Source organism: Pagrus pagrus (genome assembly GCF_965226575.1).
Source record: "Pagrus pagrus genome assembly, chromosome: 5".
In the NCBI taxonomy this organism is placed as follows: Eukaryota; Metazoa; Chordata; class Actinopteri; order Spariformes; family Sparidae; genus Pagrus; species Pagrus pagrus.
Genome location: NC_140189.1, coordinates 33107089 through 33133029, shown reverse-complemented (window position 1 = coordinate 33133029; position 25941 = coordinate 33107089). Strand labels below are relative to the sequence as shown.

General features: G+C 38.5%; 1 protein-coding gene across 5 annotated transcripts in view; it reads left to right on the top strand.

Moving 5' to 3' along the window:
* lingo2 (leucine rich repeat and Ig domain containing 2) overlaps positions 1-25941 on the top strand; it is a 214201-nt gene that overhangs the window by 51368 nt on the left and 136892 nt on the right. For all 5 annotated transcript variants that reach the window (XM_084352770.1, XM_084352766.1, XM_084352769.1 and 2 more), the window contains one exon: positions 22306-22404. The gene's annotated coding sequence lies outside the window, so the exon portion shown is untranslated. The remainder of the gene's footprint in view (positions 1-22305; positions 22405-25941) is intronic.

Sequence of the window (25941 nt, the reverse complement as noted above, 5' to 3'; positions counted from 1 at the left end):
AGTCTGCAAGACAAGTGCTCGGGTACAGAAGCTGGGAGAGTGCTCTGGAGAGTGTAGGCAGCTGGAATGCAGTAATTAGTCAGTGAAGCTCTTTGTGGTTAAGGGGCAGCTGACCGCTGGCTTTGCTTGCTTAAAAGAATGACAGAGGTTCTTCCCTCTCTCAAATATGACTGTGATTAACATCAGCAATTACCTGCAGAAATAGCACCCCCTTTCTTCTTTCAGACAACGAGAAAGGAATATATAGCCTCAACCGTAATGGGCTTTCCAAGATATAGTGTACTCAGGCCACACAATACAGTGTCATGGATTGCTATTTCAAATGTATATTCAAGTTTATGCTACCATACCATGGTCTCATCAATTAATCCTTCCAAGAAAGTTATTAAGATTTTTGAAATCCCCAAAAATGACACAGCTGCTGCTTTATTTGCTTAGCTTTTATAAAACAATACAGAGAAACAGTGAGGCAGATGTAAAGAGAGGCAAACCCATCTGGCGTGAAGACAATGGAGTTTTCAAGTAGAACAGGAAGTCTGTTTTCCACAAACCCAAATTAAGAAAAACAACAGGCCAACAGTGTCAGAAAGGATGCTGAGAATTCATGAAGACAACTGAAGAAATAGTCTATTTTTTTAAAGAAAATCTACTATTAACATTGAATCCATGCACCGATCTAACCTGATATTAGTGAAGGTCTAAATATGAGCTGTCTGATCTCAACATTTATGTCTGCTGTCATTTATGGTTGAGCTAATGAGCTAACCCCTCAACACCTTGAGAATTTGTTGATGTTTACCTCCTCAGAATTGGGTAAGGTGGGGGGAGAGGGGTTTAATATGCACATTAATGAGCATGTCGTGCGGACAGCATCTAATTACAATGACGCATTTGGGGCCTCATTTGGTGATGGTGTCAGCAGTAACAGCCTCGCGGCAATTTGAGGGTTCATGTTAGTCTGAATTACCATAGTAAGTCCCTCTGGAAGTTCTTCTTGTCTAAAAGTGTACGTGTCTGTCAGAGAATGGAGGCAGAAAAGCTTTATATTTGTTTTTCTTCAACTTTGTGCTGGAGAGAGTTACAAGAACATGTTCTTTTGAGGTGAGACAGAAAGGCTTTTATCAGCTCCTGCGTTGGCTAACCTGAGATTTTTGAGATCAAGCCAGTGTTTTGGAAGATCTGATACTAATGGCATTGTTACTCAGGGTTTTGTTGTTCCTTTAGTGGTCTACCAGGGAATATCCTTGTTTATTACAAAGACCCCTATTTCATTCATAGCAAAAAGTAGAAACGGTAATGAAGTCAGCTTTTCAGAACAGGTCCTATTTATATGAGCTATTATAAAAGTACAGACTGCGCTGTGTGCAGCAGTCTGTTTTTTAAGGTTAGAAAAGGAGTCTTGCTGTGTGGTGACAGTGCTCACCTCCACTGTTTTCAATTCATTGTTTGAATTTCATATTTGGAAGCAAAACAGGCATAAGACCAGTCAATTTCAAATATGCCCCAGTGCATTTTAGAAATGTCATTCAACCAACTGTAGCTCATACTGTACATGCAGAGGCACAGTGCATACAAGCATCTAAGTGGTTAAGTGGCAGTTTATATATCCATTGCATATAGGGCTGCAATGCAGTTTTAATGATTACTAATTAACCTGCAGGTTTTTTTTACAATTAATTGCTTTATTGATAAATTGTGAAAAATGCTAACAACAATTTCCCAGAGCCCAAAGTGATGTCTTCAGATTGGTTCTTTTGTCCGTCCAACAGTCCAAAACCCAAAGACTCTTCATTTGCTGTCATGAATGTAAAATAAAAGCAGCAAACCCTTCATTTAAGAAGCGGGAACCAGCAAATCTGTGACCTTTTTTTGCTTGAGAAGGATGGAAAGAATTGATCGATTAGCAGTTGGCAGTTGATTTTCTTTCAACTACTACAACTTCAATCAACTAGTCAATTGATCAGTTTATTGTCGCTGCTGTAATTGCTACTTTGTTAATAAAACAGTAACTAACTTATTGTATTTATTAGAATATGTACATGTTTCCTTTGATGCATTTGCATTATTTAATTGCCTTCTCACTGAATTGTGCATCTACATAAGGGACTTACAAGAAAAGATGCAGGCTCATACTGGGTATAGTGTTTAGGACAAATTTTGCTACGTGTGATATTTGATATAATCTGGAAGACACTGATTTCCGCCACCATGAGGTTGACATTTTTGGTGTTTAGTGACATGTCTCAACAACTATTGGATGGATTGCCATAACAGTTGTTACAGAAACGATAAATTGTAATAATTTCGGTGATCCCCGTGACTTTTACTCTAGTGCCTTTTAAGAATTTCAGATATATTGGTTTATTACCAAATGCCTGCAAATGCAATCACACAGAGTACAGCTTAGGCTGCCGGGAAATGTCTGGTGCTATTAAGCAAATGTTAGCAAGTTAAACTAAGATGGTAAACAGTGTTAAATTCCATACAAATTACCTGTTAAACACCAGCATGTTAACAGTGTCTTTGAAACACTAGCTTCAGCTTAAAGCAGAAATATGCCTAAGGCCATGTGAAGACCACCTTAAGTCCAGTGCAGAAAAAACAACCATCATTCATTAGAATGAGGCCAGGCCTGCTGCACAGGTGAGACAGCACAGGAAAGGGCAAAAACAACCCAACAAGGCTGTTTTTGATCTGAACACCCAATAAATAAATGATTAAACAGATATATGAATTACATTTTTTCTGTAGCATTTTTGACAGACTATCCAGTCATTGTGTGTTTGTTGCCCTCAGTGGTCAACACATTTACCGTTTTGTAAGACCATCTAGGATCATTATCAAAACACATTTGCTGCAGTAACCACAGGCATCGCAAAATCAATCAGGACTACAATCTAAAGGATTATGAATAACTAATTAATTAACTTAATAAGAGGTTTCAGAAGAACATACAGTGCTGTCCCACAAATTGTGATTAAACCTTAGTGGATAACGTAAAACTGAAATGCTGAGAGTATGTGTTACTTTGTGCAAATGGTGAAATGATGATTTTTGTAGGTGAAATGATGATTTTTGTATGTGTCTTTGGGAATGACAGGCAGAAAGGGATTGTGAGTTCAGTGTACTTAGTAAATCTAGAAAACACATGAGGCAAACAAAAGATGTGAATGGAGCTGCAAGAGCAATTATCAGGTGCACAAAAGAGATAGAAGATATGTGTGTCATAAATGTGTCTGGGGGCACTAAAGCCTGCAGCTGTTTTTCTATGATTCATTTGAGATTTTGCCTTATCCAAGCTGATTAGATCAATTTTGGTGTATCTAAAATGTAAGGTTGGTTTGGATCATTGAATCGTCACACCACTATAACAAGTTGCCTGAAGAAATCAGAATACTGTATCTTCTTTCACAGGTCATACTAACTCTAAAAGGATAATTATTGATTTATTGAAAGTTCAGTTTTCAGAGGTTTCTAAGGAATCAAATCCTCATTGCAGCTGTAGCATGAGTCACAAATATCATGGGCAATTTAGCTGATAAACACGCTCCAAGAATAAGCAAGGCCAGGAATAATTATATTCCTTGGCTGAATAATGAGTTAAAATCCTTAATGGCAGAGCAAAATGCCATGCTAAGATGCCAAATGAATCGCTAGCAAGTAAAATAGTTCCTCTGACAGCATTACATACTGCAAACTGCGGGATCGTCTCCAAGATTTAGAGAGAGAAAATGGAAATCACAAACAAAACAGAAAAAACAAACAAAAAAAACCCCACTAATAAACATCCAAAAAAGAAATAAGCATCAGTATGATTGAAAAAAGATTTTGCCCACACATTGATATTGTATCTTGTCTGATTTGGACTGGTCTAAATGTCTATTTTTTTGATATATATTATATCAGATAAAGGTATTGGTTCATTGTCGGTGTTGGTCTTTTCATGGGATTTGATTAAAATAATACATAGAATATTACCAGACTTATCCGTTAGTTTGAAGTTCATATGATTAACCATTACACAGTCTTAGAAGGACATTCAGCAGATACTCTTTAAAACACTTGTTTTTAGGAAAGTTTGATCAAATTTATTATGGAGTAAAACTGGCTTTGATAAGCTGTAAAACGACACTACAAGCTACTGCAAATGAATTCAACTAAAATGCATTTAGATTGTACTAATGTTGCCGTCTGCCAGTGATGTTTGTGCTCTCTGCCAGGCTGCTTTCTTATCCCTCTTAATGCCTATGCCTTTTTCAATGAATTCCCCGTCTTACTTACATTACTCATAACTGACCATTAAGCTTCTGCATTAAGTTGATTTCATAAGTAAATTGCAGGATATCTATTAAGTGTCTACATCATCCATTTGGGTTCAGCCGTGCATGAGTGGCTTGTAAGATATACACACAATGTCTCGTTGTTGATAGACTAAATACTCCACATGAGCTAGGAGAATAACAATCTGCACTGGCATTTTTTTTACCAACATATGAGCAGAGAAACATGGATCTTAATTCGTGGATTTATTTTTTTAATTTTTTGTAGGTCTTTTGATATTTCTTTATGGAAAATTCATTCATCTAAATGACTGTTTGCTGAAAATGACAAGAGCCTCATTTTAAAGTCCTTCTGTCAAACAGCAATGAATAGAAAAGTTAGTTGTGTTCTTTATCTCTTTATTGTTTAAATAAGAGATTCAAATGGTCATTTTTACAATCAGTTTCATTCGTCATTATTATATTTCTACTAGATCTCTGTAGTGGCAGTGACACATTTAATTTGGTAGTTGATTTACTGGTAGTGGCTGTTGTTAGTTCAGCATGTTGGTTGATTGCATCTGATGGATTATGATTTAAGAGAGTTCATTTGGAATATTGTGTCAGCCCGTCGATCTGCATTGTAAAGTTTCTTTTTAATCATTTACTTACTCACCTATTAAGCCAGTTACCTCCTCAGTGTTGTGCTTTTTGCATTAACTGTAGAATTATTTTGATAATGCCGTGTTCAATAACATCAATTGCAATTGGCAAAAACATTGCCGAAAGAGAACCAATCAATGGATATATTCCCTGTTATAATGAGAACTGGAGTAAAGCCCCATTGGCTTTCAGTCATGCCTACTATTGATTGTGAGGGCCATAATTTACCTTTGTCCCAAAGCAAGCTTTTCACCCCATTACGCTCTGTTCATGGCTCTTTGGCCAGAGCCAGTCTTGGTCTCCATCATCATTAACACCTGCATGGTCATTAAATTGAGTGGCCAGATAAAGGGACAGAGATTATAGATTACAACATTGCTCTTCACATCACCCTGGTTAATGATTTTTGTAAAGGTCTAATGGTCAGCATGGCAAAAGGCCAAACAGTATCAAAAAGTCACAAATGACACCACGAGAACAAGTGTCAATGTGTTAGACTGTTTTGTACCTTCACCTTTGACATTCATTACAAGGCAGAGTCCATCACTGATAAATGAGACCTGAAGTTGAGTATGCAGTTCATTCTCAAAAACGATCAAGCTGAAGTAATACAGGATCTATTTACTCACCTGAAACACATCAGGATATCCCGAATAATGACACAAGTTCACAAACAGGCGGATGGGACCAGCAGGTGTGTGTGTGCAGTAAACTGTGGGTGATTTAATCATTCTTAAAGCGGGACAGACCCCACCCTCTCAGATAGAGTAAATTATGAAAAATATAACCTCCCCACACCCCGCAAGTCACTTTGTGGTAAACACGTCCTTAAATAACTGTCAGACTTGCTGTCGTGGACTACTGTGACTATCCTCAGGCACTTTGGGATACAAGGGAGTTTTGTCACATTCTTTGGCTTTGAAGTATTTTTGTTCCTGATAGAAACTAGGGTTGAAGCCCAGGAATTGAAGTCCTGTCATTTACGAGCGTTTCTTGTAAAAATCCAACTCCTCAGTGGTAAAGGTAACTGTTTGCAACTTGTTAATTCAGCACCTGTGTCCCCATACGTCTCTTTGTGTTCTTCTTTTCATAGACATTGCATAACGCTTTCAAATACTGGACAAAACCTTTAATAATAAAAGCTGTTTTGTAAGGTTTCATCCTGCATCTGTGTCTTCCAACTATGCTAAAGTGGTGGCTTATAGTTCACCTGTTAAAAAAACAATGTTAGAACAAATATCACAAAATCAAAGTGTGAGGGGGTAGTCAATTGAAAATGAGTGTAAAAGATACTCTTAAAGCAACAGTCGGTTGGTTTGTTATTTCAGAGGCATTTTTTGTTTTACTTGTAGAAAATCTTGTAATATGCCCACAAAAAAAAGAAAAATCTGGTGCCTGTTGCTGTTGAAAACCTCTAATAAGCCTATGCAGTAAGCACTGCCATTCAGCAGCTAACCCAGTTAGCACAAAGCACACCCACCTACACCCAAAGCAACAAGCTGCAAATCTGGGTATCCTTTTCGGACCAAGGTACATTCATGATGGCTTTTGTGTGGCATGACTCAGACTTGTTTTATTTATGTATTTATTAGACTAAAAAGCTAAGAGAGCCTGTTTAATGTAGCGAACTAGCCACTAACACGCAACTCCCAGTTGGCCAGCCACAGGGTAGTGGGTGTAATCAGGCAGTGTGTGTTCATGTGTTTTGGAGGAGTGGCTCTGGAGTGGCCTGAAGGGAGGGGATGGGATTTTTTGGTTGGATACTTTAAAAATGTAGCTTGCTGTTCAGTCTTAACAACTACAGCTTTAATATAACAGCAAAATGGCCCATATAAATGTGGCTATACCTGAAACCTCCAAAACAATTCAACAATGTGTAACAATGCACTACACTATTTTGAAAGTCTTTGATTTTCAATGTTGTGTGTGCTGTTGTATTCTTAATTCCACCAGGAATCCATTAGATATGTTAAGCTGGAGCATAGTGCAGTATAACACTTCAGTAATACCCTACAGAAATGGGTTCTTTCCCTGGCAGTTGTCTGATGGATTCAAAGGTAGCTAAGGCTTAGAGCCATCCGTGCCTCAATCAATACATTCTTGTCTGTAAAGCACTCCTACCAAAATGGCAACTGATAGCCTGAACAGTAGAGCACAGGCACAGCAGGAATTAAATTAGGGTCCTCATCTAGATGGACTTAGCCCCATGTATCATTCAGCAGTCGAATAACACGCGGAGTAGCTTGAGAAAAGGTCAAGCTTACGTGATTGCCATTTCTCACAGCCTAATCCTCTGCAAACTAAGTGCGACCTCTTGTCAACATAAACCAAGCTGAATGAAAATACTTGTTTTATTGAAGACGAAAGGAGAGGTGTAACGCAGTTGAGACAAAAGAAGTATAAATATAATTTTATTCATGTAAAAATTTAGTTGTTTCAATTTGTAAATAGCTTGCGAGAGTTAATACACACACACTCCCAGTAACAGTAGTCTGGAATAGAAGATCATAGATATTTATGGTTGCAGAAGTGTTGTTAAGCTGTATAGATTTATAAATAACAAAGGTTAGAAAACTGTAAATGGTTAGAAAACTCTAGCCTCAACCAGCTGTGCAGGCTTGATCACTTTCATTTTCAAGAGAATGTGTGGACAAAAGATGTTTAAACTGGCATCATTTTTCCTAGCACACTAACACTGATGTCTCATTTAATGTGAGTAATTTTGAATATGATAATAACGCAGCTGGCCAGCTGCAAATGAGTAGTGTTTGACAATACCAAGCCCTAGACTTGACAGACAAACAAACACAAAATCACTGTATCAATACAGATTAAGGGGAATTGTAGATTTGATATACAATATTGTTAAATAGTCTGTTTCTTCAAGACTGAAGAATTTGTATGAAATAGACAAAAAAAAAAAACAGCGCAAACACCAAAAGGAGAATAACTGGATCCGCCCCCAGTTAGCAGTTGCCAGTCATCGATTTAAGAGGTAGCTTGACTTTTGCTGCAGTGAAGATTCAATCCCCTATTGATCCTCAAAGTGTCAAGTTCTTGTCAAGGAGGCCTACACCACTTCCTGATGCAACGCCTGGGCAGGGCAAAGAATAAGTCTGAGCAAAGCAGAGGGAGGGAGAAAGAGAGAGGGAGGCTGAGGCTATTATGTGCATATGTGTGTGGGTGTGGGAAATGGAAGGAAGAAGTAATGTCACTAATATACCAAACAAACAGAAGTAAAACAGCTGCATTGATTGTGTGGTTTATTACATAACTGTCACATTGTCATACCACCAGAAAGTTTCACAGGCCAATCAGACATATGGACGCATGGCTCTGCAGCTGGCACTACAGGGAGAAGTTAAGAAAGGCTAAAACTTATGCAATTCCAGCTTGGAGTTGTTTACTACTCCACTTCACTCGTGCTTAGTGGAGACTACTTCCAGCACATATACAGGACCACTATGTCAATCAGTCTTGCAAGCTCCAGCGTCATTGTTGTTAAAACGAGTAACCCAAGGTGAACAAAACAAAACAAAAAACAAATCAAACCCTGTGAAACGGGAAATTAGCAACTTCTTCATGTAGTATGGCAGTTTCATGTGAGCCCAGAGACTCTGCCTCTGAATGTAGTGTTAGGGAGGAGATTGGAAATGGAATTTCGGTTGTGGATTTTTTCGATATTCTTGGTTTATTGTGTTGTGCAATTGTCCTTAATGTTGACTAAGCAGTTTTAGTTATTATAATCATGTTTTGGGTTGTCCGTACGTCCCATTCTACTGAAGGTGATATCTTTGGAAACCCTTGACCAGATTTCCTCAAATTTAGCAAAAATGTTCACTTGGACTGAAATGATTAAGTTTGGTGGTCAAAGGTTGCTGTGATCTACAGTAATGTTGTTGCTTGTGAACGCAATATGACAGGACAACTTTAGGGAATTTGATTAAATTTGGCACAGATATCCACTTGAAATCAAAGGTAAAAGTCACTGTGTCCTCCCTTGGCCATAACTCAAGTATTCATATACTAGTTATGACAAATTTTCAAAGTCTTCACTACCTATACAGTATTGTATGAGCCTGTACAGACATGGATGTTGGCAGAGGTACATAACTTTGAGCCAGTAATTCTAGTTGTCCATGTTGTCGTTACCATACCTTTGTCATATAGGTTTACATTGGAAGACTTGTGTGTTTTGTTTGGGACAGTCATTTGTGTTGCTGTCAAAAGCACTAACACACATACTGTTCTGTCATACAGGCACTTGTTGGACTTGCTGGATTCAGTAACAGATAACAAGTGAAATAGAGGAGTAAAGATCAGATGAAAGCGACATCAGACTGGGAATGAGAATGAGCAGTGTGGACACACAAAAGGTTGATATTGTGGTTAACTGTTGATGTTTTTCCAAATCATAACCCATCATCTGATACAGTCCATGTTTTAACTACCTTCTTTCTTCATGATGCACCGGATCACCTTAACTTCATCACACGTGCAGTGTTTGGCCCCCCTTTCAGGCCCCTACTCCACCTTTACCTTCCTCTCTGACTCTGTTGTGCTTCTGTGGGAGCTTAGTGCCAGCACAGCTGATTACTTGACTGATGGTAGCTGTGCTCTTTCTTTCCAGGGTCATGCTTAGATCTGCACAAATATATAAAACATGATTGAATTGCTTTCAATGCTTCAAATGCACCTACCGAACAGGTGTAAACATACTAAAAAGCTGTGGCAAAATGTTTTGCACAGGTAAAAAAAATAAACAAACCAAAAAGAAAAACTTTAACATCCGATGCAACTTAACATTTGCAGGATTTTAACCAGGGAACATCTCACACTCTGTTTTGCCTTCTATTAATTCATGTGGAGCATTTTTTTTAGCTACTTAAACTGTCTTTAACCAACAAACGTATTGAATATATTTTCTTTACAGAGCAGCACACACACTACAGGGGGACCTGCCTACCTTCAATATCCATTAATCCATTGCCTGGGACAGCATGAGTTATTGGCAAGCAGCCTGTTGATGCTGTGTTATCTGATGTTCTGTAAATATAAACTGCCTGCTACAATAACTATTCATGTTAACCTACTAGTGGTAACTGCAAGTAGCATATGGTGGGGTTGCGGACATCTTCCAACTGGCATCACAAATTGTTGAAGTGTTTCAGCACCAGCAGTGAACATGAGCAATGATTTCATCAGTGTCAGCGATCTGAGGTATAAAAAAAATCACAATTAATAGTTCACACTAATACAATCAACCCCAAAAACTGAGAGGAGTCAGTTGTAATCTGATCTGAAATACTAGAAAAGATTTGAGATGTTAGCATGCCAATAAGAGATGTTGCAATATACCTACATTGACAACAACCATGATAATTGTTATTACCCTTATATATATTAAATAATCTGTTGCCTCTTAAATAATTTCTTTCTCTTTCCATTCTTGCTTTGTCATAATAGGTGGTGGTAATGCACCTTACGCTGGTTGCCACCCACCATGGGAACAAAAAGAAGAACATGCACTAACTAGCTAGCATTGGCGTTTTATGTGTCGTTAGGATAGACCTTCCTAAGACCTGGGAGTTTTAAAAAAAAAATCTCAGTTGATTACTAAAAGTTTTGGGGTGGGAAGGCAAAAGTTCTGTCAAAGTTTGATTTAACCGCAAATCTTTCTTCCCTGATCTTTAAAAGCAATGTTCTATAGCAAATGGTCCAGAAGTTCAATATCATCTGTGGATTTCTTTAGCGTTGCATTTGAGTCTAGCTGCTCAAATGTTTGGCCCAGTAGAACTGAATAAAGTACATATAGAGATCGGGCATACAGGAGTTTACAGGGAGAAAGACTTGAATAGATGTGATGCCTTGGCTTGACATAGATTTCATGTTGTGTTGTGCTGTCCGCTCAAGTATTTGGTGTTTTAGTCTTATGTCATTGCTTAGTATTGTCTGTCTGTGGTGAATGGTTGTTCCTGCCCCAGTTTCTTTTGGCATAAAAGCTTCTGAACAAAAATGTGTTTACAAACGACTTTGACAAGTATTGATGACATTTTTGACAAATATGTGTGAATGGATGTATGTATAAAAGCAGAAAAACTAAAATAAAAATGAAAAGATATCAAAAGCTTTGAGTAGTAAAACAAAATCATAACAATATTTTAATTTCTCCTGGACATCAAACAATGTAGGAAGTAAAAAGAAATAATCACAATGCATATTAGCAAGGCTGAGTTTCTCAGACTGACAGGTAAACCTCTTCTGCCTGTCACCTTGCTTGATTCTGTGGCTTCTTTTGCAAATTCCCGAGGCTTTTGCAAAAAGAACAGAACGGTCACAGGGACCAAACTGCTTATTCGCCACTTGCTTTATTCCAGCTGAGCTTTCACACTCCTGCAGGGAAGACAATCACACCTTTAAGTTATTAAATGCCACTTTTGCAAATGCAGGAACAAGGAAGTACAAATTACACAAATAGTTCAAACATTTACAGCTGCTTCGATTTTCCCCTCCCATCCGGCTACCTTTCGGCTGCCGGTCAGCTGCTAGCTGAGTCCCCCCCTCCTCCTGGGGTGTGCCTAGATTCCACTGTAAACAAGCCCATTCATTCAATTGCAGGGTATCACCATGAGATGACAGTAAAAATGTGTCTTACACAAACTTGTGATGGATTCTGTGCTTTGGATGGTATCTTTTAAGGAAAAAAAAAAAAAAACATTAGAAAGATCTGACATCCATACACATAATTAAACTCAACAATACATGACAAATGAATCCTTTACTGGTTCGAAGACAATGAGATAACTTTCTAACCAACAACACAACAGAGCATTTAAAGTCCCTCTTAAGTAAATTTAAGCCCACTGGACAAAAAAACAACAAAACAGTTCAGCTGTGTGATACTGAAGGAGTCACAGACAGGAAAAGTAAAAAAAATACTCCTAACTGCACATTATTTCTCTTATGATATTAACCAAATACAATCCACATTGCTTATGGTGATAAGCAAATTGACTTGCACAAAAGATGAAGGAAATTGAAAGAAATGCAAATGTGTCTGTCTACCTGCAACATTAAATACATTAAATATGTTGAACAGACAATCAATGGACTGATTCTGTATCTGGTTGACTTACGGATGCACAACGATGAGTCACACTGGCAGCTGCCATCAGTGGTAACGCAGACTGGAGTGTAGCAAGGAAATACCTGTCTAGATGGAAGACAGAGAGAAATCAATTAAAAAGGATGCAGATAACGTCTGACATTTCTGCTAACACCAAAGAGATTTTTATCTGCGAGATGAATGCTTGAGCTGGGACCGTTTGATTGGACTGTCCTTCTTGACAGCTGGGGCTGCAGAGAGGTCAGGTTTTACTTCATTGTTAGGAAAGCATCTTATGAAGCCTCTTGTTTAATATTTAATATTAATATTAATTCAAATATTAATATTAGTGGTTGGATTTAGCTTCTGCTTTTAGGGTTGCCCATGCAAAGACTCTAAAAGTCTCTAAAAGTTATCACTGTTGTGACACTCATAAGGTCTTTATCGTGTACGTCTTTTATGGGAGTGTAATCCCACATTGTAGTTAAATATATTAAATACTTTTGTATTTAACATATGTTCACATGTGATCATAACTTGGCACCAAGTATTAGTAACTGATAGTCTTTAAATTTTAGTATTAGTTCTTCAGTTTAAAGTTCAAAGATTGCTAATTACATAATTTGAATTAAGAGGATTGAAGCAATGAAACAGATGACTGTGTGATGCACTTGCATGACTCAAACTGTTCCTCTCTTTTGTTGTTGAGGCAGAAGTACAAATACTTAATTCATATGCCTCATCATGAGTCATTATGTTAGACTTTGTCCAATGAAAGAAACATTCAGCAAGTCGAATAAAATGAAATAATAGTGGGTTCCTTGGGGCACTGTGATGCACCAATGTGGGGATCTGCATAAAACAGAAGAAATATGATAATAGTAGATATGTGTAACTGTTCATGGGTCACACAGATGGGCAGAGTCGAAGCAGACATTTGCTAAGGCAATAACATCAAGAATAACTCATTGTAGCACTGAGCACACAGTGACACAGGCGCACATGCAAAAATGTCATGCTGAATTTGTTGATTGTTATTTGGGCAAACCAAACTTTTTGCAGTTATCTGTTGCAAAACCCTCTCTCACACACACGCAGCCCTAAGGGACAAATCTGGTTGTCACTTAGAGACAGATTTATTTGAGAAATAACATAATTCTAATTGTCCGGAAACCAGTATCCCATCTGCATCATAGTCACCCATGAAATTAAATTTTCACAAGACTAGCTCTGAGTTGATAGAAAATGCTTCAGGTACAAAAGGATAAAGGAAAATAAAAAACTTTTTGTTTGATTTCTTTTAACAGTGGTCATTCGTGATGTAGGGGGAACAATGTAATATTTAAGTGATATTTAATATACATTTAATGTTTATTTAAGTGCTTTGTTTTTCAGCTTTCAGTTTCATGGTCGTTCAAAGGTTGTTGAGCCAATATTGTCCACTTTGCCTTGCTAACCTCAACATTAAAATTAAAATGAGGGTGATGGAGCATTGGATGAAACTAATGCACTGACACGCATGTGTTTTGCTAGATAATTCATAATAAAAGCGATAAAAAAACTGCTTTTGCTTTTCATCGACTGCTTACAGGCAGCTAATTTTTGTGCCCACACTTTTTGACTGTTGTCACTCTATATCAGATCTATATATCTAACACTGTTAAGAATTAACTCACTGAGTGATTAAGCCTCTGAATGAGCACAAGTTTTGTACCCATGATTTAAGCTCATAATGAAAAAAATAAAGACTTTAGCCACCTAAAAAAGGCAGATGAAGCTTCACCCTGTAATAAGTCAAATCCCCAACAAACAGCTTATATAATGATCAATGACCGGATTGATAGTTCCCACATAGATGACCAGAATAACCACTTGGGAGCCTGGTTAACATTCTGTATCTTAGGAGAAACTGCCTACTGTACGTCGTTATACAAATTATTCCAGTCTAAGAATACAGTTTGTTTACTGTCATCTTCTTCTGTGGATGTACTTTTATTTGCAGCATGCAGGTGGAAAGACTAGAGTGAGATGTACAAGTGAAGCTAACAGGCAGAAGGTATTCCTCCTTGCCTTGCTGGTGCTGTGAGCCAGAAGTTGAAAGATTCACAGACACCATGATGAGTGACAAAATAATGCTACCGTAACTTCTTCCAACCTTTAATTTGACACAAAGTCACGTATTATTTATGCTATCAATGTTGATGAAATTATGACATAACTCACTCATCATTGTTTACCCAACATATTAGCCTAAATTACTGACACTTAATTCAGAGAGTTGGTTCATTAAACCTGTCTGCTGCTTTGAAGTAGACGGAAACCAATGTGAAAATTTCTGTTATCTTAAATTAAATGAAAGGGGATTATATGAAGACAAGCGTGATATGATATCATGACTATAGACGCATGAAACATGACATCAGTCAGCATTACAGACAGTACAAGGTATAGTGAAAGTAACTTTCTGTATTCAACCCATCCTAAGTATAAGGGTGTGGTGGGCAGCTATTGTTCGGCTACTATGACAGGAGAATCGACATAAGATGGATGTTTGTGATGGTGGGGGGAAACCTGAGCACCTGGAGAAAACCCACACAGTCATAGGGAGGACATGCAGTCTCCACACAGAAGGCCCTGCCCCTGCTGGGAATCAGTCTCCACTCTAGGAAAAATGGAAGATGCCGTCAGTAGCAAGGGTTGAAAATTCAGACGTTAAAGTAAACACATACAAGAAGTACTTTTCTTAAGATTAGTTTTTTTCTGGTTGGCGGTCTTCTCGTACTAGAAATGACATCAGTATTAATTGCTCCCGAGGACTTGTTTCATCATAATCAGGAAAAAAAAGTGTGTTACCATTGTGGACCGTCTGTAGAGGCGTTTTTAAACTTGGATGCACGTCTATAGCTTGCTGCTATCTTGGCCCTCACAGGAGCCAGAAATTCCAGATTTCAGCAAACTGGAGCAGGATTGCAACATTGGCACCCCTATGTAGTCGAATATGTCAAATGTTCACTTGCCTTTCAGCCCACCACGTTAGGAGACAACTCTGTGTCCCATTGGCTTGCTCAATGTTTGACATTCTCCGCCAGCAACTCCATTACTTCGGGTGGAATTCAGAGTTTCTGGTGAGCTGGATAGCTCTCTAAACCCCTCACATCTTCCAGCAAACAACCACATGTGGACTGGCTCATGAAAATTGAGACATCCAGCACAATACTGTGCTATATTTCCATAAGTCTTCTTTCTCTCAATCTGTTTCCATGAAATCCTTTTTGATCATGTGCAATCCCTCCTCAGTACCTGGCTGCTGACCATTTTCTACACACAAATGTCCATTTGGCACGAGGAATGCAGCAGACATGATTCTGCTTAACATTTCCAAGCCGGACAAATTGGGCTAAGATACCAGCTGTTAAGCATGGGAAGGCTAATCAGTTTAGCAGAATGCTGAGGATTATGCAGTCAAAGAAGAGTTGTTGTTCTAAACACAATATACTGCAGTGAAGCACACATCTGCCGTTGGTTTCGTTATCTAAGATTTTTCCTCTTGTTCATTCTGGAAGCTTGTCTTAGCCTTGTTATTTGCTCACTGCTGTTTACCACAGGCCTGTTGTGAAGGAAAAGTCCAATTAACTATGGATTTGGTGGCATGTGCTATCACATCAGGGTTCCCAGAGTCTCGCATCATCTGCGCTTGTGTGGCAGGGTGTGAGGGCTTCAGGCCAGCAGTTTTAAATCACTTCCCTCAGCTAAATGTATTGCATAAAGCATTGCATGTCTGCATGCGATAAAAAGAAAGAGACAGAGTGAGAGTTTCAGAGACTGTCAGCGTAAGACAGACTTCGTGTTGTGTATACTATGCTTAGAAACTTTTGTGGTGATTTTTCTAGGCAACAGACATCAAAAGACAATTGGCGTTTCCTCAGATTTTAAAATCGCAGCACTGTTTGACACGTTCACACAAAAAAAACAACTGGTAAACGTCTAGTTTTACCATCACCAAAACTTTTAAAATATTGCGTCTTCAGTTTAGAACAAAAATATATTTCTGTGTTCATCAAATTCTTGATACTGAACTGCTTCCCTTAAGCTTTTGATACCCTCCTGTGATCTTGGTGGTAGGTGTGAGAGGGTGGGGGCAGCCTCCTTCTTTGGTCTTCTCTCTGCAAATTGCTCAAGACTGGCCTCATAAAACAAGGTCCCAAGGTTCAGACACTGTCGGAGTCTGACTCAGGCACTGTGTGTTACAGGCAATGATGCAATAAACCTTTGTATAGGGAAGTCCTCACGCAGCATTACACTGTGGTGGTCACTCAGCATGGGGCCAAAGACTTGTATAAGTATTTTCCTGTTCCAGCCTTTTTAATCTTATCCAAAGGGGTTGTTTTTTGATGTTCACTGCCTCTTGCACAGTCTTCTGAGCAATTGCATTGTCCCCGTTTCTACTTCAGAATGCTAATTTATTTATTTTTTGTTTTTATTTTTATTTTTTACAAATGGAGTATGGCAGGTTGGTTTACCTTCATCCTCTCTTTCTGTCTGTTTCTGTTTAAAGTACTGACACTTTCCTGACACCTTTTCCTTTTTTTGTTTCATCTGCGTATGGATCCACTTCCACAGACATGCCTCTGACCTGAAAGTTTCCAGAATGTCTTTGTGACATTGTAGTGACCCTTTGAACTAATAGTCCCTGTGTTGCTATACAGTCTTTTCTTATTCACTTTTCCTTTGTGTGTAAAAAATAAGAGAGCTGAATTTGCTTTTCCTCCATTCTGTTTTATTCTCTTTGAAGAAAGACAGATGAAAAGGAGGATGGGGGAGGTTGTTAATACTAAAGCTTCTCCAGGCAATGTATTGGAGGCTGGCAATGTCTCTACATGCACATGCTGAGCTAGACTGTCTAATCGAGTGTCAAAATATGTATGTAGTATGTTGTCATTTCCATCAAACACTTCACCAGTCAGTTTACAATAGCATCTTATGCTTCGGGTAATGTAAATTCATTGCAGTGACACATATTTTAACATGAAAATCAAACATAAACATTAACAATTCATGTCAAACTCATTTAGTGCATTGTTTGTTTGTACAATACTCAATATGATGTAATGAAAGTTGATTATTATATTCAGAAAATGAATAATTGACTCTTGAATTTAAATTTGCCACCACAATCCTCATTAGTACAGTCAAACAGTTTTTAACTTTTAAAGGAGAGCTGCATTTGTTTGAAATGTTGTGAGCAAGACATATCCACCATACATCATACACATTTCCAATCAACGATTATTTTAATTATCAGATGATTCCCCAAATATTTTCACCATTAATTGATTAATCATACACTCTTTAAAATGTCAAAAGTTGTGTGAAATGCTCATCACAATTTTCCAGAGCCCAAATCTCTCCAAATGACTTCTGTAGTCCAAGATATAGTCCAGAACCCAACCCCTTTATTTACAAAACTTAAATGATGAAGGAGAGCAGCGAATCATTACAAGAAGCTGGAACCAGCAAGTGTTTGACATTTTTCAAAATAGTTGGCAGTTAATTTTCTTTCAATCACCTAATTTATTGATAAACTACAGAGACACTCAGCAGAGCGCATGCCTCTGCCAAGGCCCAACAGTCCCCTTTAATTCAATCAAGCCTAATCCAATATCAAGCTCGATAGCCCTGCATCACTCCAAATTTCACCCATAACTGCTTCATCATAATCTAACAAACCAACCAACCATCCAACAAACAGACAGACAGAAGTGAAATCATAACTTACTTGGTGCAGACAACTAATTGTTATGCTCTACTTCAAATATGGTAACATTGTAAAGCGGGATCAATCCCGAATATCACTTGCAACATGCAATCACTAAGTAGTGTATGAAACTGTTGTTAGTGCTTCTTGTTGTGCGTGTAATTTCATTGAGCTTTGGGTAATTGTAACTGGGCTTAAAAGCCACTTTTGGCATGTTTGACATCAATCGAATTGAATGCACAAAGTTCGACTTGCCGTTCATGTCTTGCCATATAATGAAATCGCTGCCTGGGGTGAGGTCTGACTAACAGTGTTGCAGATGATGACTCCAGCCCTGTCTTCTGTCTGGCTGACTTCAGACCTTGAAACCCACTGAATTGGAATGTGAAATAATTTATGATAGAAGATGTTAAGTCTGGTCATTAATCCAACAGGGAAATTGTGATGTGCTGCATAGACTTATCACAGGCCAGTGATTAAAGGGATTTCATTGCACACTTGAAACTCTGTAGCCTACAACGCTGAATTGAAGAAAATATCATCAGCACAACATCAAAAACTAATATCTAGTAACAGTAATGCAGATTCACTGAATTACTGTTGAGTTTGATGAATGTCACCTGTTTAACTTAGAAAAGCAGGACATTCACAGTTTCCGGGATTTATATAACAAGGACAAAAAGACAGTGAATAAGCATTGAAGTGAGTTGAGCCTTGTTGACAGAGTGCCCTTTTGTTCCTGGCGAGGACAGTTGCTAGATTGAACTGATCTGACTTTAGAGCCTAACCATTTATCTTGGTCAGTCATATCTGATCTGTGGCTGTCAAGTGGAGACAGGCTCCTCGGAGAAATAAACTGCTTGGAGAGCTAGTGAAGGGTCTACTTTACCTCTTGACCACGGCGGCAGCATTTCCTTTCCAGAAGTTTTGTGTGTTGGTTTGCCGAGAGGAATGAGTATATGTAGTTGATCTAATGAAAAATCCACAACTATCATTAAATTAATAGTTCTGAATTTTTCAAGCATAAATGCTAAACATTCTGTAATTTGATAGACCAACCAATTAATTCATTAATCTAGAATATAATCTTGAGTTAAAAGATTGTCCGTTGTAGTTGTAAAAATGTCATTAAAAAGTATCACTGATTCTATGATCATATCTCTATGATATTTCGGATCCTATTTTAATGAGGAAAACTACTTACTACGATTACAATGAACATCATATGTAGTACAGTGGTTTTCAAAGGCACACCAAAGGGTAGGCCAAGATCTCAAGGCAAATCTTTATTCATATCCTTGAGAAATAGCCTTTGTAACACGTGCTGTCTAATTGCTCTGTACACGGTTTTTAATGGAGGTTTTTTTAGGGTATGTAATTCAGTGTTTCCCCTGAGAAAGGAGGTGTAGCAGTGGAGGTGTCACAAACATTTTTTTTTGTATGTTTGCAAAGTGCACTGTATGGGAGGTCTTAATGTGTCTGCTGGCAGCAGAGGGACTCTTAAGCACAAAAAGTACATATGAGGTGTGATGGCGTCTTTTTAAACTCATCTGAAAATTTTAATCTGCAGAGGTGAAAAAGTATAATATCATCTCTGGAGGGGACAACTACATGAAATTTTCATTTCAGTGATAAAAACTCTTTAATTTATGCTGATCTTTTATGAATCCTGTCTAAATAATCATTAATATCTCTGAGGGAATCTGTCAACTGTCGTTAATTGACAGCTGTCCCACGACACGATGCCCCTTGTGCACAGTAAGGCCTGGAACCAGGAAGAAGAAAACGATCGCTTCATGAGGAATACCTTCTGTCTTTCATCAACACGGATCTTCCAAATGTTGTTAATTTCACAGATTAGTGTTTACTCGTGTTTTCCCAACAAATGACTGCTTTTTGCTGTAACGTTGCATTGCTCACGTGAGGCAGCATTATTCTGTGGGAAAAATGATCCTGACTCCGTGTTCAGCATTGCTTGCTTCAGTGTTAACATTAACCCGAAGATTGTTGTTAGAATCATTGAGCTGGCATATTCAGGTAAGCGTAAGATACCTCATTTATACGGTGTGCGAATTGGTCTGGATATGAAGCGTCAGTAGCGAGAAACAAAGCATATTATAATGTTAGTTTCTAAAGTTATATGAGCTCTCCTCTCCGTTCCCATGCTTTACTCACTATTACTTGCAGGTGTGTTAATTGAACTGGATATGAAGCGTCCAAAAATGATAGCATCAGAGATAAAACACATCTCTTCTCTTCTCTTCTCTTCTCTTCTCTTCTCTTCTCTTCTCTTCTCTCTCTCTCGCCAAATTTCAGCAGCAGATGTGTGCATACAAAGTACCGATATGGTAGATTATGAAATAATTCTTTAGTCATTGCAGTTATAATCGATAGTTGTGACAAAATCCCACGGTACACCTGAACTAGCACACCATGGTGGTTTAGTAGATAATGATGTTAAAAATAGTCTTTCTTTACAATGAATTTTTGCACAAACACAATAAGATTATGGGTTAGAAGTTCAAATGGGGAAAAATAAATAAATAAAAGCTTTCCAGCAGCTTCCTCATGCTGTTGGTCCTGCAGCCATATTTTCCGTGGAGCTTTTCACTTTAGTTCACCTCTCTCCAGGGACCCCACTGGAAAAAATTGCAAAAAATTAAAGAATCTATTGACACAGTTGTAGCTCAGCACCGTCACTCCAATTTAGAAGGCTGTGAGCTGATCCTTTTGACCGTGTCTTCCGCTACCTGGGCCATTTCTAAGCCACAGATGATAATCCTCGAGGGACCCTCATTAAGTCTTTGCTCCAATTAAGCCACACTCATTTTTCTGCAGCACAATTGCTCCGTACCACAGTGCACAAATCCTCCAACAGTGGATTAGGCTGATCAGTGGGTGGGACGAAAATAGCAGCATTCGTGAGACGGTGGAAGAGGTGAGCATTTCTAAGGTGTCAGCAGCAACAGCTCACATGTCCGGTGGTGCCCATCAATCAATTTGAGTTCATGGAAGCTATAGATTTGTAATTATTCTCAATTCGTAGCTACAAAGGATATGGCTTATTTAAGTAGCATGCATGTGGCCTAGCAAGAAGAACCTCTGAGTTAGCCAGTCCTGCAATAAATTCCAGCAGCCATTATAGATTTTGGTGCTTAAATTTTTTTGTCTTTTCCTTCACAGTTTCATAATCTGTTATGATTCCTGTTGCAGTATGGATAAGAGAGGCTATATAGGTTGTCTTCCCATCTCATTGACTTCACACTCTGTGTTTCTTTCATAAAACCAATAGAAATCTTGGGTTATAACAGTGACATTGATATAAATTGTTAAAACTAAATAGTTTAACAGTTGGGCTGCAATCAAATTATAATCAAAATGGCAATATAGCTTAGTGCAATATCCAAATTGCAAAAAGCTGATTTTTTTTATAAAAGGTAAAATATGTGACAAAACAGCTTTATTATGAAGTACTTTAGTGCTGCAGCGATGTCCTGGCCGACAAATCTTGTTTTCAAAGAGGGAGGAAAACGTGTTTGTGTGGACAGACTCCAACATAAGTCACATCATCATGATTTTAATAATTTTTTCCAGTGAAAATGAAAGTTGGGATTTAAGCTTTCTTGGATACATGAGCGTTGTTTGTGAGTGATTTGCAGGCTCTGCGAGCTCATCATATTTTAATACACGTATCTGCACAAAAAGAACACTTAAACTGAATTGCCTTGACTTGTTTATACACATTAGTTTGTATGAAGTTTTGGCATCCTAGGCATGACAAGCCTAGGCGAGCTCACTGTTACCGATCGTGAAAACAGCCTGTTCGTAAGAGAGGCTGAGTGACAAGAACAAGTGAACCAGTGTTTCACATAGGTGGAGATGCTTTACAATCAGTTACCTGTTTAATCCTGGCTTCCTTTTACGGTTGACTGAACGTGCCGCTCTCTCCCAATCAATAAACCACGCTGTCAGCCCAGAAAACCTCAGCCACAGCAATCACAGGCGTCTGCAGATCAATCAAGCAATACTGGTCATTGTACTGGAAAGTAGCTAATATTTGCTCAATAGCTATATGCGTTGCCATTATCTGCTGTAATGTGGCTAAAAAGGTCTAAAAGTTGGTTAGTAAACTGTTGCTCATGCATCTCAACAGTCAGTCATATAGTAATAGACATTGGCTGTCCATGTCTGCACAACAAAATTGAATGACATAAGCCCTGCAAATGCTACTCACTTGTCTTCCCCAACTCAAATGGTGGTGTAATGAGCCATTCTCTGGCAGCTGCTAAAGCAGAAAAATGATCAAGTTGACCAGGCACGGAGAAAGATGCTGTGCATATGTCGAACGGGTATTTTCTTGCCTACTACCCTGGTGTGGTTTGGGTGATGTTCTTCCTTGGACTGACATTTCTTCCAGGAGGTTTATCCTGGTTCGCTGGGCATTTGTGGTGGGTGAGTTGGTTTAAGTCGTGAGCTCACTCTCCATGTCTTCTTTGATTTGTGTTTCTTTTGTTTTCTTTCAGACCCTGGAGTAAGTGACCTGTGAATAGAGGCGCACTGGGGGTAGGACTTCTTTGTTTCTATTGCAGTGTATGGACATCTGACATTGGGAAGCCCAGCAGGTATGTCAAAATATATTCATATCTTCTTGTAATTGTGGATTCTGTTGCCTCTTTTCTGTTTTTTAGTCAGATTTGGATTGAAAGGGCAATTTTGAATGAAAAGGAAGCTAAACAAATCTGGCTAACAATAGCCCACAGTATTTTGGTAAAAATTTAGTAAGATGTTTCACAAGTTAAAAATAAATAAGGAAGGGAAGGGTAGCATTTCCCACCATATTTAAAAAATGCAGTAGAGAAGTGAGGGAGCAACAACTGTAGGTGTAGCCTCTTAATGTAACATGTGAGGCAGGAGATTAGGGGACACGAGGGAGACTGATTGACCACTGTACAGTTGTACAAACATCGACGTGTAGCTGGTAGTCTGAGCTAACCAGCCATGAGAAGCTACTTCCTCTCTGCTGGAAAGACAGGGAGTCTGGTGGAGCTTTGGCAGCACATTGTTGAACCTTTGAAACAGCCTGTGTGGGTACCTGTGATGTAGCAGGGCTGTGTGTGTGTGTGTGTGTGTGTGTGTGTGTGTGTGTGTGTGTGTGTGTGTGTGTGTGTTCTTGGGGAAGTGTTCACACATTGCTGCTACAAGCTAATTTCGTTTTATATACATAACCAACATTATGTTTGAAAACCCATCTGTATTAACATCATATGCCAACAAGAATCCATGTGATTATGTGTATAGCTTTTAGTATTTAGTGTGTAGTTCCTCTTTGACTACTTTAGCTTTGCTTTCACCCTCCAGCAAAACACTGAAAGGCCCTATTCTCACAACTGATACCTTTTTCATGGATCTGAAATTTGCAGGCCTGATGTCACTGTGCCATCTGTTCCAGTATGTAGATCCCCTGACAGTGAAAGCCCAATTACCCCCAGTTTACAATATATCACAGATAATTAACACGTTTGTAATACCCTACTTGCATTTAAATTTGATTTTCGGCATCGCACATCCTGAAATTTATCACAACACATGTTGTCAATGGTTAAATTTAGATATTAACTATACATTCTTGTGTCTGTGGGGTATTAAACTTTACAGGTCAGATTTTTCCTCCATGTCCTCATTTTTGGGAAAAGCACTGCGACAAATGTGAAAGGAAAAAGAAAGAGGTTCTCGTGGTGATGCTCACTGGGATTTTACTATTTTTGGAAATTATAAACATGGATAGGCCTTCTTGTCTTTCCCAACATGTATCTCAAATAGTCTCAGTAACCACAGTGTAAAAAGATAATCATGTCAAATTTCAAAAACAGCCATGCTAATGAAGTTTGCCCATGATATTGTGCCAATGTAGACATCTGCTGCAGTCATGGAGGTTTGACATGGCAGATAACACAAGTCATAAGAAGATGGTACCATGACAGATATTTGGGTAAAGTGTAAAATGATTTAAGCAATTATATAGGGAATGAAATTACTTTCACTCACATGAGTGAAGATGAAGGGAATTTTAGAATTCAACCTCCCTAATAAACATTAGCCTTTATAGGATTTTATTGCTGATCATCAAGTTCTCATGTTATAAGTCAAGCAAGTAAGCGAGCTAGCTAGCAAACAAGTACCTGCTTTTTGAAAACATGCATGTGCATGATACATGCAGACAGAAGATCAAAACAAAAAATACAGAGCACATTGAATACCTGCGTCATCAGCCCTGTTTGAACAGAAGTCTCTCCCTCGTAGTTCTTTTGTCTGGAAAAAAATAAGACAAAGGGGGAAAAAAAGTAGTTTACTTAAGTGAATCACCAGCCTCGACATTGCTTCCTAATGCTTAGAGGCATCAAAGTGACATTTTCCTCCCAAAGGGCATAGATGACACAGAATAACTTGGAGGGTGTCAGGCACATCTAGCCAACATGCTTAAATGCCCAGCCTCAAATGCCAATGCTGCATGTTTCTGGTCAAACCTAATGTCTGGTTAAGATTTCCTTTCATGTCACTTTTTCAATAAAAGCACCCAGGCAAGACGTGGCAAGAAAAGACTGGGACTGGTTGGAAATTAATGTGATCACGTCGGGGAAGGGACTGTGCTGAACGACGTGTGGAAAGAAAATGTGTCTCTGTGAACTCCCTTGCTGCCGTGAGGCATAACACAATTAGACTTTAGATTGTTTTTTCCTCTCCCTCTGCCCATCTGATTTCTGCTCTTGCCAGGCTATTCTCTTTCATCTGCTTTATTCCTCTGTATTGTCATAATGTAGCAGACCCTGAGTGCTCTCACAGATCACTGGTACAGCTTATCAGTGAAGTGGTGCCGCTTCAAATTGGGTCCCTTAATTTAGTCTCTCTACATTCATTCTCAGGATTACACTTTCAGGGGAAAAGGCTGTAGTGGTGGAGAGGATAGATAAACATACTTTTAGGTAGAACAGTCGAGAGTAGTACATGGAAATCTCATGCCGAGTTTAGGAACTGAGGGAAGAAAGAAGAGTGTGTTTGCAGTTCTGAATGTTGAAGCAGGTCTTTGCTTTTGAAAACGCGTTCCCTGATCAATCCTCAGCGGTGTTGGAGAGATAAGTGGAGGGTTGACATTGGGTAAAAAGTTAAACTTCAGGACAAATTTCAACACATCTTGGAAATATCTTTGCTTCTTTGTTACAGCTCACTTTTTATACAGCATCTGCTGTTAAAGAAAACCTGGCAGTCTGACATTTATTAACCCACACATGTTCTACTAGTAAATGAGTTATGGACAAAACTTCACTTAAGAATGATTTAGAGTTATCTCAGCATCATCACTTGTAGCCTTGTGTTTTGTTACATAAGAATAGACCATGTTTATGAGGTGTTATTAAGGGAGAGTGAGGCTCTACCACCTCATGAGGCCTGTACAGACCGAAGCATATTAAGATCATAATTCATCAACAACAGCTTCCATATTTACTTGAGGGAAAACTCTTTATTAATGGCCCAGTAGTTGTAAAATAGGGTTTTGCAAAATAAGACATTTAAAAAAGTGCTTTATAAAACATGATTAAGAGTGAAAATGCTACTTATAAAAGCAAATAGTTAATGGTGAATAGGTTTACCTTAATGTATGGTGTTGACCTTGATGCTGTGGCCATACTACATACAGTACTGCAACGTAAATGGGCAGTACAGAGCTTCCATACATAATAAAGCGGTAGCATTAGACCACATTTACTACAATACAGTACATGCTGATATGAAACATACTGACATACAGGTACACAGTGCAGCAAGAAGTGCAGACGGTACATCAGTTTCAAAGGTGCAGTGCAAGATCTACCATGGCGTTAAACATACTGAATGTTCACAATGTTTTGACGATAAGCATTGAAGTAGAATGCCGTGCGGTATGGTTGCAGCTGTGAAGGGAGTCCAAAAGAGTCATTTTACTGAATTTAATGGGTATGTTTACCTACTCTCTGGCTTCTACATTAGTATATGCTCCATTTTCTGACTTGTTGTCAGATGCTGATGTTTCATCATAACCAGAGCAGCTGTCTCCAAATTTACATTTCAGATTGTTTTTTAGGCATCACTCTTCAATGTGAGAGTTGAAACAATATTCATCTGTG